Source organism: Hemitrygon akajei, chromosome 3 (genome assembly GCF_048418815.1).
Source record: "Hemitrygon akajei chromosome 3, sHemAka1.3, whole genome shotgun sequence".
NCBI classification, from domain to species: domain Eukaryota; kingdom Metazoa; phylum Chordata; class Chondrichthyes; order Myliobatiformes; family Dasyatidae; genus Hemitrygon; species Hemitrygon akajei.
Genome location: NC_133126.1, coordinates 173,348,047 through 173,363,211, shown reverse-complemented (window position 1 = coordinate 173,363,211; position 15,165 = coordinate 173,348,047). Strand labels below are relative to the sequence as shown.

The 15,165-nt window shown below is 40.0% G+C and overlaps 1 pseudogene; it reads left to right on the top strand.

The window, feature by feature from the left end:
• The first annotated feature begins 10,162 nt into the window (after window positions 1-10,162).
• On the top strand, window positions 10,163-13,983 carry LOC140724599 (GPI mannosyltransferase 4-like; annotated as a pseudogene).
• Window positions 13,984-15,165: the final 1,182 nt, after the last annotated feature.

The window sequence follows — 15,165 nt, the reverse complement described above, 5'->3', positions numbered from 1 at the left end:
GGACCGAACAGATTAGATATGACAAAGTTATTTCCCATGGTAGGGGAGTCTAGGACAAGAGGGCATGACTTCAGGATTGAAGAACATTCATTTAGAACAGAGATGTGGAGAAATTACTTAGTCAGAGGGTTGTAAATCTGTGGAGTTTGTTGCCAAAAGCAAGTGATTGGGTGCATTTAAGGCAGAGATAGATAGGTTCTTGATTAGCCAGGGCATCAAAGAATATGGGGATGACTGTAAGAATTGGATCAGCCCACAATTGAATGGCAGAGCAAACTTAATGGGCCGAATGGCCTACTTCTGCTCCTATATCTTATGGTCTTGTATATTGCACATACAAGAGAGCAAGCATATAAAGATATCAGTAATATACAGCCACACAAAGAAAATAGTCTAGACCCATGCCATGAATGCTGCAGAAATCTGCAGTTGACCACGATACAGCTTGTTTGCTGCCAGTCAAACACTGGGGGGAGGGGGGAAGCACTGATTCCAGCCCGGATGCTGTGCGCCCTCCCCGCTGTAGTTCACTGGCTCTGCCCTCTCTCCTGGCAGCTGTACCCAGTCGACACTGCTGTTTAGGTCCTTGTCCTTGCACATAAAAGATATCATTAAAGTACAACCATGCAAAATATATAACTGTATATAGTCCAAACCTCGAGCCCATGCATGCCGCAGAAATCTGCATTCGACCACAATACAGCTAGTCTTCTGTCAATCGAACACCAGGGGGCAGCACTGACTCCAGCCTGGCGCCGTGCCACTCTGATGCTGGTGGAGTGCATCGATGCCTCTCTCCTGCCTGCTCTAAACAGATGACACTGCGGCTTGAAGCCTAGTCCTCTCTACGACCGAGATCATGCAACTCCACCACCGTCCGCCCCTGCTCACCACCAATAAATCAGTGAATCGAACTTGCAGCGTTCCACATTAACAATCTTCAAAAGGGTCTTCGGATCCCAAGAAATGTGATCAGGACAGTTATTCGCTATCACACTATACATCTCCTTCAACGCAGGCAGCATCATAATGTGCAGCTGCTTCATTTTCTCTGCCAAAGAGCTACTTGCTGATGGGGTAGACCTGAAGTACTTTAAGTTCTTAATGTCTAGCAGGATCTTGCCATCATAAAAAATATGGTTAAAAAGGACAATAGCACCTTCGTTGGTCCTGTAGAAGCCGCCATCTTACTGGAACTGGAAGGCAATACCATACCCTCATACCCTCAGTTCTAATCAAATAGTTCCAAAACTTGGACTTCTGTACCTCCCTCTGCAGTTAAATCCTTGACTTCTTTATCAGGAGACCACAGTCAGTGCAGATGGGGGAGAAACATCTCCTTGCTGACATCAATGCTTGCACACCTCAAGGATGTGTGCTTAGTCCACTGCTCTACTTCCTCTACACCCATGACTGTGTTGCTAGGCATAGCTCAAACAGCATCTATAAATTACTGGCAAAATTTCAGATGGTGATGAGGCATCCCTGAAGATCTATCCTGGGACCAACATATTGAAGCAATTACAAAGAAAGCACGACAGTGGCTATATTTCATTTGGAGTTAGAGGAAACTTAGTACGTCACAAAGGCTCAAATTTCTCCATATTTACCGTGGAGAGCATTATAACTGGGAGCATCACCGTCTTGTATGGAGGAGCCACTATGCAGGATTGGAAAAAGCTGCAGAAAGTTGCAAACTCAGTTCTATCATGGGCATCTTCCTCCCCAGCATGGAGGACTCCTTGGAAAGACAATGCCTCAAAAAGGCTGTGTTCATCATTAAGGCCCCCATGCCCTCTTCTCATTGCAACTGTCAATGATCCTAAAGAAACACACTCAATATTTCAGGGACAGCTTCTTCCCCTCCACCTTCAGATTTCTGAAAGGACAATGAAGCTACAATGTACACTACCCCTCAACTACTGGCTATTTATATACAGAGAATCTGGCCAGGCCCCCAATTGGACAGCAGCAATATCTATGCGAAGATGGGCAGAAAGGTCTGGCAGTCTACTTCTGTATTTTGCCATGAAAACCCTGTGGATAACTATACCATCCATAGGGTTGCTGACTCGACGGCACAGGTATGTGTGTGTGTGTGTGTGTGTGTGTGTGTGTAATTGATTGCTCATTATTGCATTGTTAAGCAATTAGCTTTCATTACTAGGTTGGCCATTTTACATTGTTTGTGCTTTTCAGTCAGACAGAAGCATTTTGTTGACAGGTGAGTGAGTTTTGATTAGTGTTTGGATCCATCTTTCATGAGAACACCTAGAAGTACTGTTCTTTTGCACTGGCTCCTGGTGTACTGTAACACGTTGGTGAATAATAAAACCACCTTCAACTACTGTACAGCTGTACTGGGACTTTAGTTATCTATCTAGATTAAGAAAACAGGAAAAACTCTTGAGCGAGGGCAGAATATATATATATATATATATATATATAATTACACTGTATAATAAAGTACATAAAATATATACATTTAATATTTTAATTTATAATTTTTTGAAATTATGTATCACAATGTACTGCTGCCACAAAACAACAAATTTTGTGACATTTACTGCTGATATTAAACCTGGTTCTGAATCTATTTTGGTGAGTCCAAGTGTAGACTAGGTGACTAATCTGCTGAGCACCTTTAGCAAACATCCTGAGCTTTTGGTTGAATGTTATGTTAGCTCCCCATTCCCACATTGTCCTCAGTTTCCATCAGTTTTGATGTTTCCTCTTATCACATATTGGTTTCTGTCTGAGTGTTTTCTCCCCACCTACTCCCAGCTTCATCTTCCCTTCATAGATCTATTTCCCTTCCCCTTTCCCCCTCTCTCTCTTCTACAAAACCCCATCCCCTCCCCAAACAAAACTCTCCTTGCCCCAAAGAAAGGTTTTGGCCCAAAACAGCATTCATTTCCATAGATGTTACCTGATCTGCTGGTTCCTCCAGCATTAACTGTGTGTAACTCTGGTGTGGCATTCAAGCCTCTGCCTCACTCTTCTCCCTCAATTCTATATGCTTGCTATCTTTCCAATATACTCTTAATCCTAATGCAGGATCTGAAATGCCAGTTATCCTTTAGTCTCCACAGATGTTGCTTGACCTGTTTAATCAGAATCTAAATAACGTTTATTATCAGAGACATGTTGTGAAATTTGTTGTTTTACAGCAACAGTACAATGCAACACTGTACATAAAACAATAAGAAATATATATTAATAACTATATAAATATTAACGGAGAGGGATGGGCTCTGCCAGGTTTCAGATGCCCACGACACGCCGTACGATGAGCAATCACCAAGAAGATCGGTGCAAAAAGCTCGTCATGACAGTACCCCGACAACTCCACCAGGAGTTAAGGGCACACACACACACACGCACAAATATTAAATAAGTAGTGCAAAAAAAGAGAGCACAATGAGTGACGTGGTGTTCATGGACTGGTTCCTTGTCTGTTCAGCAATCTAATGGCAGGCGGGAAGAACCTGTTCCTAAAACGTTGAGAATGTGTATTCAGGCTCCTGAATCTTCTCTCTGAAGGTAGTAATGAGAAGATATCATGTCTTGGGTGGTGGGGATCCTTAATAATGGATGCCACCTTTCTGAGGCATCACATTTTGAAGATGTCTTCAGTGCTGGGGAGTCTGTCTGAGTTTGCAACCCTCTGCAGATTTTTCCAATCCTGTGCAGCGGCCCCTGCTTACCAGACAGTGATGCAATCAGTTAGAATGTTCTGCACAGTACATCTGTAGAAATTTGCTGGAGTCTTTGATGACATACCAAACCTTCGCAAACTCTTAATGAAATATAGTCGCTGATGTACCTTCCTCATAATTCCATCAATATGTTGTACCAAGGGTGGAACTTAAGAGGTATTGATACCCAGAAACGTGTAACTACTCACCCTTTCCAGTGCTGGTCACCCTGAGGACTGGTGTGTGTTCTTTCAACTTTCCCTTCCTGAAGTCCATGGTTAATTTCTTGGTTGTACTGACATAGAATACAAGGTTTGTGTTGTGACACCACTCAACCAGTTGATCTGTCTCACTCATGTAAGCCTCCTCATGACAATCTGAGATTCTGCTGACAACAGTTGTGTGTTGGCAAATTTATAGGTGGTGTTGAACTGTCCCTAACTACACAGTCTTGGATGTAGAGAGAATAGAGCAGTGGGCTAAGGAAGCATCCTTGAGACGCACTGGTGTTGATTGTCAGTGAGGAGGAGATATTACTTGCCATCTGCATTGACTGTGGAGTCTTCCAGTAGTTTATCTTTTACTCCAGATCCCAGCGTTTGCAGTCTCATGTCTCCATGAAATTCTGAGAGATTGGTATTGAAGGAAATGAACATTGAAACAGGGTTTGTGTAAAAAAAAAAGGTAGCTGTAGGAAGATGGTGAAGTAAAAAAAAATGTAGATTAAAATGCAATTGGATATGGTAATGACAAAATCAAAGCTTTAGGCAAATGAAGATGAGTACCATAGTTTGGAGACACGAGACTTCAAGTGCTGCAATCTGGATGAAAAAGTGAGTTGCTGAAGGAACTCGTAGTCAGGCAGCATCTGCAGAGAACAATGAACAGTTAATGTTTTGGTCAAAATCCTTCATCTGGGCAAGATTAGAAGTTTTATTTGAGATGATACTTTTTGGTATTAAAGGCATCCGTGTTTTTTTTTCAGCTTTCTACACCTATATCCTCATTACTTAGCGTAATCAAAGGGAAGATGATCCATTATTAGTGTATTTCAGCTTTTCTTAACATTGTCAATCAATTTATGGATCCACCACATAGCTGAATGCATGAAAGTCTTAATGGTAACTGTTGATTGCTCCTAATTGTTATTGTAGTGGACAGAATCCTCTCGCTACTGATTTGCTATTGATGGATCGACATACTAAATAACAGCATAATTTCCTATCAGATTTTTTCCTCAGATACATGTATTCATTTGCAGAACCAGCTGTATTAATTTCCTGACTTAAGTCAAGTGGCTCCCTGATGAGTATTATTCCAATAAAGATTTTGTTCACCCAACTGCCCCTTGTGATTTCAAAACCAATTATTGCCTATAAGTTTCAAAGCATTCGATTAAAATGGTTTGTTAGCTAATATAAATTCATATTATAAATTTAAATTGTCTATTAATGCATGTTAACATTCTTAAGACATCATAAGGTATATTTAGGGGAAGCAAGTGCTGGAACATGGAGCAAAACACAAACTGTTGGAGGAACTCTGTGGGTCAGGTTAGAAATGTGGAGGCAGCTTGAGACCCTGCAACAGGACTGAGAATGCAAGTGGGGAGATGGTGAGACAGAGCCTGGCAATCAAAAGGTGGAATCAAACAATGAGGTGGATGCTACCCAGATGGAACTAGGTAGGGATGGGACCGGCAGGAGTGGAGTTTTGAGACAGATAAGGAGAGAGGAACACAACAGGCAGATGGAACCAGCTGGAGTGAATAGAAGACAAACAAGAGAATATCTGCAGATGCTGAAAATCTGAGAACACACATAAAATGCTGGAGGAACTCAGCAGGCCAGGCAGCATCTATGGGAAAAAAGTACAGAAGTCCTGCCGAGGGGTTTCGGGCTGAAACAATGACTGTACTTTTTTTCCGTAGAGGCTGCCTGGCCTGCTGAGTTCCTTCAGCATTTTGTGTGTGTTGGGGTGAATGGAAGGGTGGAATTAGAGACACAAGAGTGTGCAGAATCAGATAAGCGAGGGATGATGATCAGTTGGAACCAGTGGGTTAAGGGCATGAAGGCATTGGAAGGGGAACAAAACTGGGTGGTAATGACGGGGGGGGGGGGGCAGGGTTTGTTCGGAAAATGGATGAATACTGAATATCGGTTACCTAAAATTTGAGAATTTATTGCCAATATCATTGGCGGTAGACTAACCAGGCAGAGTGAGGTATTTTATACTCTATTTATTTGGATTCATGTAATACAGAAATCAATAACCAATTATTTGACTCATCCCATTGTTTGTTGACTACTCAGGCAGAGTGATATGTTATAGGACATATAAATAGGTTTGTTTTAGACCAAATATTGTTCTATTACCCATTAAATAATTGGTTCCATAATTGTTTAATTTGTCATCCAGACCAATGCACTTTCAATAAAATTGTTCTGTCTGACCATGCTCCTGAAGCCATTGAAGAATAGTGAACAGATATAATGGTCCACAGAATACAAAGACAATTTAACGTTGTGAAACCTGTTAGTCATGTAATTTTCTATATTTGTTTGTTTACTGTTCAATTCTGTTATGCACACAAAAGATTCACTGGATGCAACAAATCCAGAACAACACACACAAAATGCTGGAAGAACTCAGCAGATCAGGCAGCATCCCTGGAAAAGAGTAACAGAATGCTTTGGGCCCGAGACCCTTCATCAGGACAGAATTATGGTTTAGATTCTGTTGAGTTTAAATTGATTATATCAATTACATCTCAAATAGTACCATCGTTATTTGGGAAACCAACAATTTCAATAAGCTTATCTAAATTAATTAATAACTTTACAGACCAAAAGAGCAGCTGGTGGTTTTATTTTGATCTTCAAGATTACTATTACATTTTAAATTAACTTTTTGGTTCTCCTCATTTCCTAATGAATACAGGCCCTTGCTTGGAGTTAAAGTTCATTTCCTTGTCAGTCCTTTTCAATTGGATTTTCCTTTTAGGCCACAGGTCCACCGAGTTTAAGAATCAGTTAGGCGGGATTTTTCTCCCAATATTTACCTAGTTTGAATGTAATATGCATGATTGTACAATTGGATTAGAACAGAACATGGCTTGTCAATACTGTTTCACTAGTTCAGAAATTCAACTACCACAAATAATTTCCACTTGCAGTGACTACATCCCAGTAAAGTATAATTGGCCCTGTATGTTTTATTAATACCATGTTATAATTCCTTTAACCATTTCCTGTTTTCAGTCATTTTATTTAAATATCACTGCACACCTCCACAGCAAATGTGTTATCAGTTTAATTTTTTCAGTGTGACCAAGCTCCAAAACTCAATTAAGAATGTCCAACAGATATGATGGAGGTTAGAGACACTGCAGATACTGGAATATGGAGCAACAAGCAATACTGGAAGAATTCAGCAGGCCAAGCAGCATATGTGGAGGCAAAAGGTACAAGTCAGGTGTAGGCGCTGAAGATTTTGCTGTGAATGGATAGTACAATATGTACGTTTGTAGGCAGCAGATCTCAAAGTTTTTAAAAATCAAATTTCTTGGAAATTAAGAAAATTTAGTTGGTAGAACATGCCTTGTCCACGCTGTTCTTACCATAAGAAATAGAGGCAGAATTAGGCCATTCAGCCCATCGAATCTGCTCTGCCATTCCATCATGGTTGATCCCGGATCCCAGTCAACCCCATATAGCTGCCTTCTCGAAGTATCCTTTGATGCCCTGCCCGATCAGGAAACTATCAAATTCTGCCTTAAATGTACCCACGGACTTGGCCTCCACCGCAGTCTTTTGCAGAGCATTCCACAGATTCACTATGCCTTTGATTTAAAAAAAAAATTCCTCCTTACCTCTGTTCTAAAAGGTCACCCCTTCAGATTTGAGGCTGTACCCTCTTGTTCTGGATACCCCCACCATAGGAAACATCTTCGCCACGTCCACCCTATCCAGTCCTTTCAACATTCGGTAGGTTTCAATGAGATTCCCCCCACCCCCAAAACTGCCAAAAGCTCCTCATATGTTAACCCCTTCACTCCTGGAATTATCCTTGTGAACCTCCTCTGGACTCTCTCCAATGACCCCATAGGCAGCATGGACCCTTTCCTTTCTGAGATATGGGGTCCAAAACTGTTGACATTACCCCAAGTATGGTCTGAAGAGTGTCTCATAAAACCTTGGCATTATGTCCTTCCTTTTATATTCTATTCCCCTTGAAATAAATGCCAACATTGCATTTGCCTCCTTTACCACAGCCTCAAGCTGTAAATTAACCTTCTGGGAGTCTGGCACTTGGATTCCCTCCATTTTGCCATTGTGGCTGAATTTTGCCACTTAGCCTCAGTTTTGGCAGTTATCATTAAAGTCCTGGTCAGATTAGACTAGAACAGTAAAGAAGAGTTAAAATTACTGTCTTTTTGCTTCAGCAATTCAATTGAGCCAAGTATGACAATAAGAAAATAAAAGTTAATCTCACTGGTGATGCCAATCTTTGAAAGTTACAATACAGCAGAATTAGAAATGCAAACTAAACTTAACCCAGCTAAATGTTTATCTTAAAGGATCATTTGGATGAGTTATTTTGTGCATCTGTTGTGTGGAGCAGTAAGTGCTTTAATATTGGAAAATGCCATACACTTTTAACCGACTGTATCCAGTCACTGCCGCTCAGTTAAACAGCCAATCAGATTCGCTCAAACCGTTGGGTGCTTGAACAAGTGGCGGGAGTGTGCTACTTTTTCTAGGTAATTCTCCAGTAGGATTGCCGCGAATACTGGTTATTGAATTAAGAGAGTGTCAACTGAGAGTGTGAGAGGGAGGGGGAATGGGCAGATGCGCACAGAATCTGTAGCCATTCCCCAAGACTTTCTACCTCACCGTTGTACTGCCTGTTCAGGTGCGCTGTGGCGCTCTTGGGCTCTTGCTGAATTAGCAGACCTCGTGTTTGTGATACAACATTAAATTACTGGGTGTGGCCATTTTTGGCAAAGAAAATGTAGACAACTAGCATATATCAAGTGCATATTTTTTAGAGGAGTGATTTTTCCCAAAACACTTCTCTACAATATCACTAATACTAATATTAGCACAGATGGGAAAGACCTTGATTGAAGAGAGTGCCTCAGAGAGTAAGGGAGCCAGAAGGTCAAAACTAATGATTTAACGTGCTAGAGCTCCAAATTTGCTTTGTCACTGCAGGAAAGAGACCCTTTCCTCAGCTCCATTATAAACATGGAAAAGAGAGTCTAGTTTCTGTTTGTGAATGACTCTCATTCTGCTTATAAACACAAGAGATTTTGCAGATGCTGTAAATCCTGAGGAACACACATAAAATGCTGGAGGAACTCAGTAGGTGGAAGAGCTCCTCCGGGTCCTAAAGTCCACCCACACTGAGACAGGTTAAATGGGACAAGTGGGGGTGGTGCTGACTGGAAAAGGGAGGTCAGGGTGAATCTTGCTAAGAAAATTTTAATACAAATACAAAGTTACACACTCAACACAGTGTTAATGGCAACACGATCTGACTTAAAATGGTGGACGGCGTTCTCCTTCCTTGAGCTGACAAATTTTTAATATAATAGGCTTTATGGCAGACCGTTCGTAAGTCGGATGTTCATAGCTCTGGGACTGCCTGTACTGATTTCTAAAACAGACTAGCAGTATCTGTTCAGGTATTTGAATTTAATAATCACTAGGGATTAAACAGTATACTGTATATTGCTTATCTACCACCGTGAAGATTAACACAATTGGTAAAACTGCTATCTTATAACTCCAGTGACTTGGATTCAATCCTGATCTCCATTTCTATGTGGATTTAGTGCATTCGCCCTGACAATGTTTGGGTTTCTTTCAAGTTCTCTGGTTTCCTTCCACATCTCAAAGTTATGCAGTTTTGGGGTTAATTGGCCACTGTAAACTGCCCCCCAGTGTGCATGGTGTGTGATAGAATGAAGAGGGAGTTAATGGGATTGTGCGGAAAATGAAAAAGGAGTTAAAAGTACAATAGGTGCAAGAAGTTGCTTTATAATCATAGTAGATTTGGTGAGCAAGGGACTTATTTCCATGCTGTCTGATTCTATGGTGTTCAATATTTTAAACATAAGTTTTTATAACGTCTTTCATGTGGACTCTTTTATTACAGGCTATTTTAACTACAAGCCCAAGGCCCAAAATCTAAGGACTAAGAGCATACTAATTTTCATAGATAGTAAAAACTAAATTTGATTTTTGTAAATGCTTACTAAATATTTTTCTGGTTTTGCACTTCAAAAATAGTGTGTGAAGCTTCAGGGGAGATCAGATTTGGAGAAAGGAAATGAAGCAGCAAAATACAGATGTCTGTTTTCGTATAGCTGGACATTTGGCTTATGTATTGAAGGAACCATCATTAAAATGTAAAATTTTCTATTTCTCTACTGATTGCTTTTCATGGAGCCTAAGGTGATGTGGTTGTCCTTTGGGCTCTTCAGGATACTGTGGTGTCTGGCTCCACAAACAGGCTACATACACCCTGATGAATTTTCTCAGTCTCCAGAGATTATGGCAGGTAAAATATCTATTCACTTCTGCTTTCTACAAATAAAAAGGATTCTTTGTGGTAAACATTCATTTTGTTTTTCTAGAAGTTAGCTTGTTGTGTTGCTAAAGTTCGATATACCTCGGATCCTATCTGAATTGTGCTCTTAGATGCCTGATGAGTAACAAATGGGATCCTGCCTTTTGCTCTTCTACTCTCAGCAGCTGAGACTGAACAATTCTCACCTTTTGGATAATGTCCATTGCAAATCTCAGACGAGGATGGGATTCAAAATCAAGCACCTTGGTAACTGTGCTTTCTTTGAAAGTACAGTATTGGAAAGTGTTATGTTTTATATAATTAACTAAAACATAGCCCGTAAATTGAATGTAGTTAGTCTGAACAGAGGAACTGTTGCCTTTGAAAGTGAGAGATACCACCACAATGCCTAGTTTCCCAGAAAGGATAGATTTACAGCAGGAAAATCAAACAGAAATCCAATGAATATTTCAATAAAGAAATCATAGGAATCTGAAGAAATAGTGCTTGCTACAGAAGGTCTAGGGGGCAAATCTAGCTTGTGCAGAAGCTTCCTACAGGAACAATAAGGAAGCTATCAATTTCCACCTTGTTCCACAGTTTCTTACAGTTTCCCCCGATTATTGTCATTCAATGCCTATTTGATTGACTTCCAGATCATGACCATTGACTTTAAGAAAAGGTTTTTCTTATATCACTTAGAACCACAGAACCATTGAATATTACAGCACAGTACAGGCCCTTCAGCCCTCCACGTTGTGCTGACCCATATAATCCTTAAAATAAAGTACTAAACCCACACTACCCCATAACCCTCCATTTTTCTTTCATCCATGTGCCTGTCCAAGAGGCTCTTAAATACCCCTAATGTTTTAAACATGGGATTCAACATAATGTTTTAGCCTCCACCACCATCCCTGGCAAGTCATTCCAGGCACTCACAACCCTCTGTGTAAAAAACTTACCCCCGATGTCTCCCCTAAACTTCCCTCCCTTAATTTTGTACCTATGCCCTCTGGTGTTTGCTATTGGTGCCCTGGGAAACAAGTACTGACTATCCACCCTATCTATGCCTCTCATAATCTTGTAGACCTCTATCAAGTCCCCTCTCATTCTTCTACGCTCCAAAGAAAAAAGTCCCAGCTTTAACTCCTCTCAGTTTCATTGTGTACAACTTGGAAACAGAAAATCTTTCTACTCATGGGAGTCACCCCTGGTTTAGACATCTGATCATGAACGGCCTTGTGCTACTGGTTCTCTTCATCTGTCAGCTGTAGTTTCTGGTATCCAAATCATAATCAGAAAATTTGGCTGTAGTATTATAAGGAGGCAGCAAGTTAAACAGAGTTTATTGAAGGTGTTTCCAATTGCATCACCAATTACTGAATATTTAATTTTGGCTTATTTTGTTCCCATTATTCTTTCTTTCTTTTGTCATCAGGAAGGGCGGTTTCTTAGTCCACTTCTTGTACCAGTTGTTCTTCATTGTGTTTTAAAACATAAGATGTTGAGGTGGAAAACTGTGATTGACATTCTGTGTTCAGTATTTTTTGGCTCTCTGCACTAGGGTGGCCTGATTCCTTGTGTTTCCTATTTAGAAAAATCTCTCCATTTAAAGGATACTGTGGTTAATCAGGGGGAATACACTTTGATATTTTATCACACTTATATGCCTCTAAGACATCTCCTGAATATCAAATCTGATCAAGAATCTGTCAGAATTATTGACCTAGGAGGGCCTGATGTTTCTGTGCTCAACAGCACAGTGAATAAATTACTTAACAATTCTTCTTCTATTGAGAATACCAACACAAATATTTACATCATTGCACCTGGTACCGTTGAATGCACTTTTAATTATTGTAACTTTCAATGGAAATCTATTAAATCATTCTTCCCCCATTTGTCCATGGAAGATCCCCCTGATATTTCTAAACTTATTTCTAAGGATTTATTGAGCCAGCTGAGTCTTTACATTTTGAAGGTGGAGACAATGGAAAAGAATGGGAAAGGTGGCTTTCGTGTTGATGATTTCAATCTGTTTGTTATTATGTTATATTTGGGAGTATTCTTATTTCTTTGCGGATGCTGGAAGTCTGAAATAAAAATAAAATGCTAGAAACATTCAATAGATTTATCATTCATAAGAAAGACAATGTATTAACATTTTAGAATTGCCAAATTGTTCAATCAAGATTTCAATCCAATCATATTTATTTTATTTATCTAGTTTATTATTAATAGCTTGACTACTTTTAATCTCAAATAATAGTTTCAGAATATTTATAGACTTCTGATGTGAATCACTCAGACATTGGCCTACAGGAATCTAATCATATGACATGTTAAAACATGACAATTAAAATATAATTGTATTTGTTGCAAAAATAAATCCTTCTTAATATCATTAGATGTAGGAAAAGTACCCATGAGCAAATAGATGTCACATTTTCTCTAGTCGTGCATCGCCTGTCCCAACATTCTTTTCCTGGCCTTTTGTATACTGTGGCAACATGGATCCACTCCAATTAGCTTACCATCTAACAAGTCAACAAGACATTCCATTTCATTGGCCTTCACTCAGTTCGAACACCTGGACGATGTCAGGGTGTTCTTCATTGACTACAGCTCAGCATTCAACACTGTCATCCCCATAATACAGATCCCCTAATCTCAAAAACCTGGGCCTCGTGCCTCCCTGCACAACAGGGTCCCCTATTTCCTCACTTCCAGACCCCAGTCAGTAAAGATTGGCAACTTTGCCTATACACCAAGGGGTTCCCAACCTGTGGTCCACGGACCACTTGGTTAATGCGAAGGGTCCATGGCAAAGAAAGGTTGGGAACTCGTGCACTACACTCACCATAAGCACGGGTGCACCACAGGCTATATGTTTAGCCTTTTGCATTACTCACTCTATATCTATGATTGTCTAACTAAGTACAGCTTAAATGCTGTATTTTAGTTTGCTGATGACACGTTGATCGAATCAAAGGTGGTGACGAAATGGCATGTAGGGGGGGAGATTGAAAGTCTAGCTAAATGGTGCCACAACAACCTCTCACACAACAAGACAAAGAGCTGATTGTTGACTATAGGAAGAAGAAATCACATCCATAAGCCAGTCCACATTAGGGGATCAGAGGTGGAAAGGGTCAGTAGCTCTAAATTCCTTGGGCATTGTCATATCAGAGGATCTGTCTCAACACACAAAGAAGGCACGAAGGTGCCTCTACCTAGAAGTTTGTGTAGATTTGGCATGTCCTAAATTTTAGATAAACTTCTGGAGATGCACATCAAAGAGTATCTTAACTGTTTGCATCAGCATGGTAGGGAAACATCAATGCCTGGGAACAGAAAAGTCTACATTAAGTGGCCTGTACAGCTCAGTCCGTCACAGGAAAAGCCCTCCCCATCACTGAGCACATCTACATGGAGTGCTGCCACAAGAAAGCAGTATCCATCAAGAAACCCCACCATGCTTTCTTCTTGCCACAACCAACCAGCAGGAGGTATAGAAGCATTAGGTCCCAAACCAACAGGTCCTGGATCAATTAAGGTTCCTGAACTGGTGTGGACAACTTTACTCACCATAACTTTGAACTGATACTACAACAAGTCTTTCGAAGACTCTTTATAACCTATATTCTCAGTTTTTTATTTGCACAATGTCTTTTTTTGCAGATTGGTTGTTTTTCAGTGTTCATAGTTTTTTCCCCCCCATAAATTGTGTATCTTCCTTTATTTTTCTGTTAATGCCTGCCAAAATGATTTATGGTAACAATTACGTATTTTGATAACAAATGTTACTTTTGACTTTGGTATCAAAGCTTGGTGCTAGTGTCTTAAGGCTCAAAGGACACATGCTTGATCTTAATCTCAGGTGTTATATCTGTGCAATTTGCACAACCTCCATTTCCTTCTCACATTACAAAGATATGCCTTGGATTTATTACCTACTATAAATTGGCCTTTATTTCAATATGTCGGAGAGGAAGTGTTGCAAGGCTACAGTGAAATAGAGGGAACAATATTGATGGGATTGTTGTATTGGAAGCCAGTATGGCTGGCTGAATAGTCTGTGTGTTAAGAGCATGGGCAGAAGATTGGTTAAGGAACATGAAACTGTAGCAAAGAAAGGTGTTTCAGACTGGAGGGAAGTGTACAGTACTCCACAGGTCAGTACCAGAATTTGCTTTCTTCAATAATTTGAACTTTGGTGATCATGGCACCAAACTGGTAGATAACAAAGATGGATATTTTGTGAACTGTGAGGAAGATGCCATAAACTAAAGAGAAACAAAAAAGAGCAGATGAATGATTGGCTAGATGGCAGATGAAATTTATCGTCGAGGTGTTTCAATTTGGAAAGGATAATAAAGGAATGAGCAGATATAAACTGAAGGCACAAGTGTGAAAGGAATATATAGACAGAGATACCTAAGGCAGTTGTGCAGTTTGTTCAGTTACTATGTGGGTTTCCTTTTGGTACTCTGATTTCCTCCTAAATGGAAAAGATGTGCTGATTTATTCAGTTACTGTAAATTATTCTTTAAAGTAGGTAAACACTGGATGTATCAAAATGTGAGTCATTCGACATGCAAGTGAGATTAAGTTGAGTAGCAAGATGACATGGGAATAAATTGATTGGATTGCTTTGTCTACGTCATAATGGAGACAAATTATCCTTAATTAACAGCAATATTGTCCATACCTTAAGTTGTCAATTCTCCTAAATGATGAAATGCTCTAATAGACCTTTCCCAACTTTTCTGTGATTAAATCTACTTCTTCAACCAAACTTTCAGTTTCTCACCCCAATATCTTTTTATTTGGCTCATTCCCAAAAATACAATATTAGGTTTAATCTGATTACTTGTTAATATTGCAA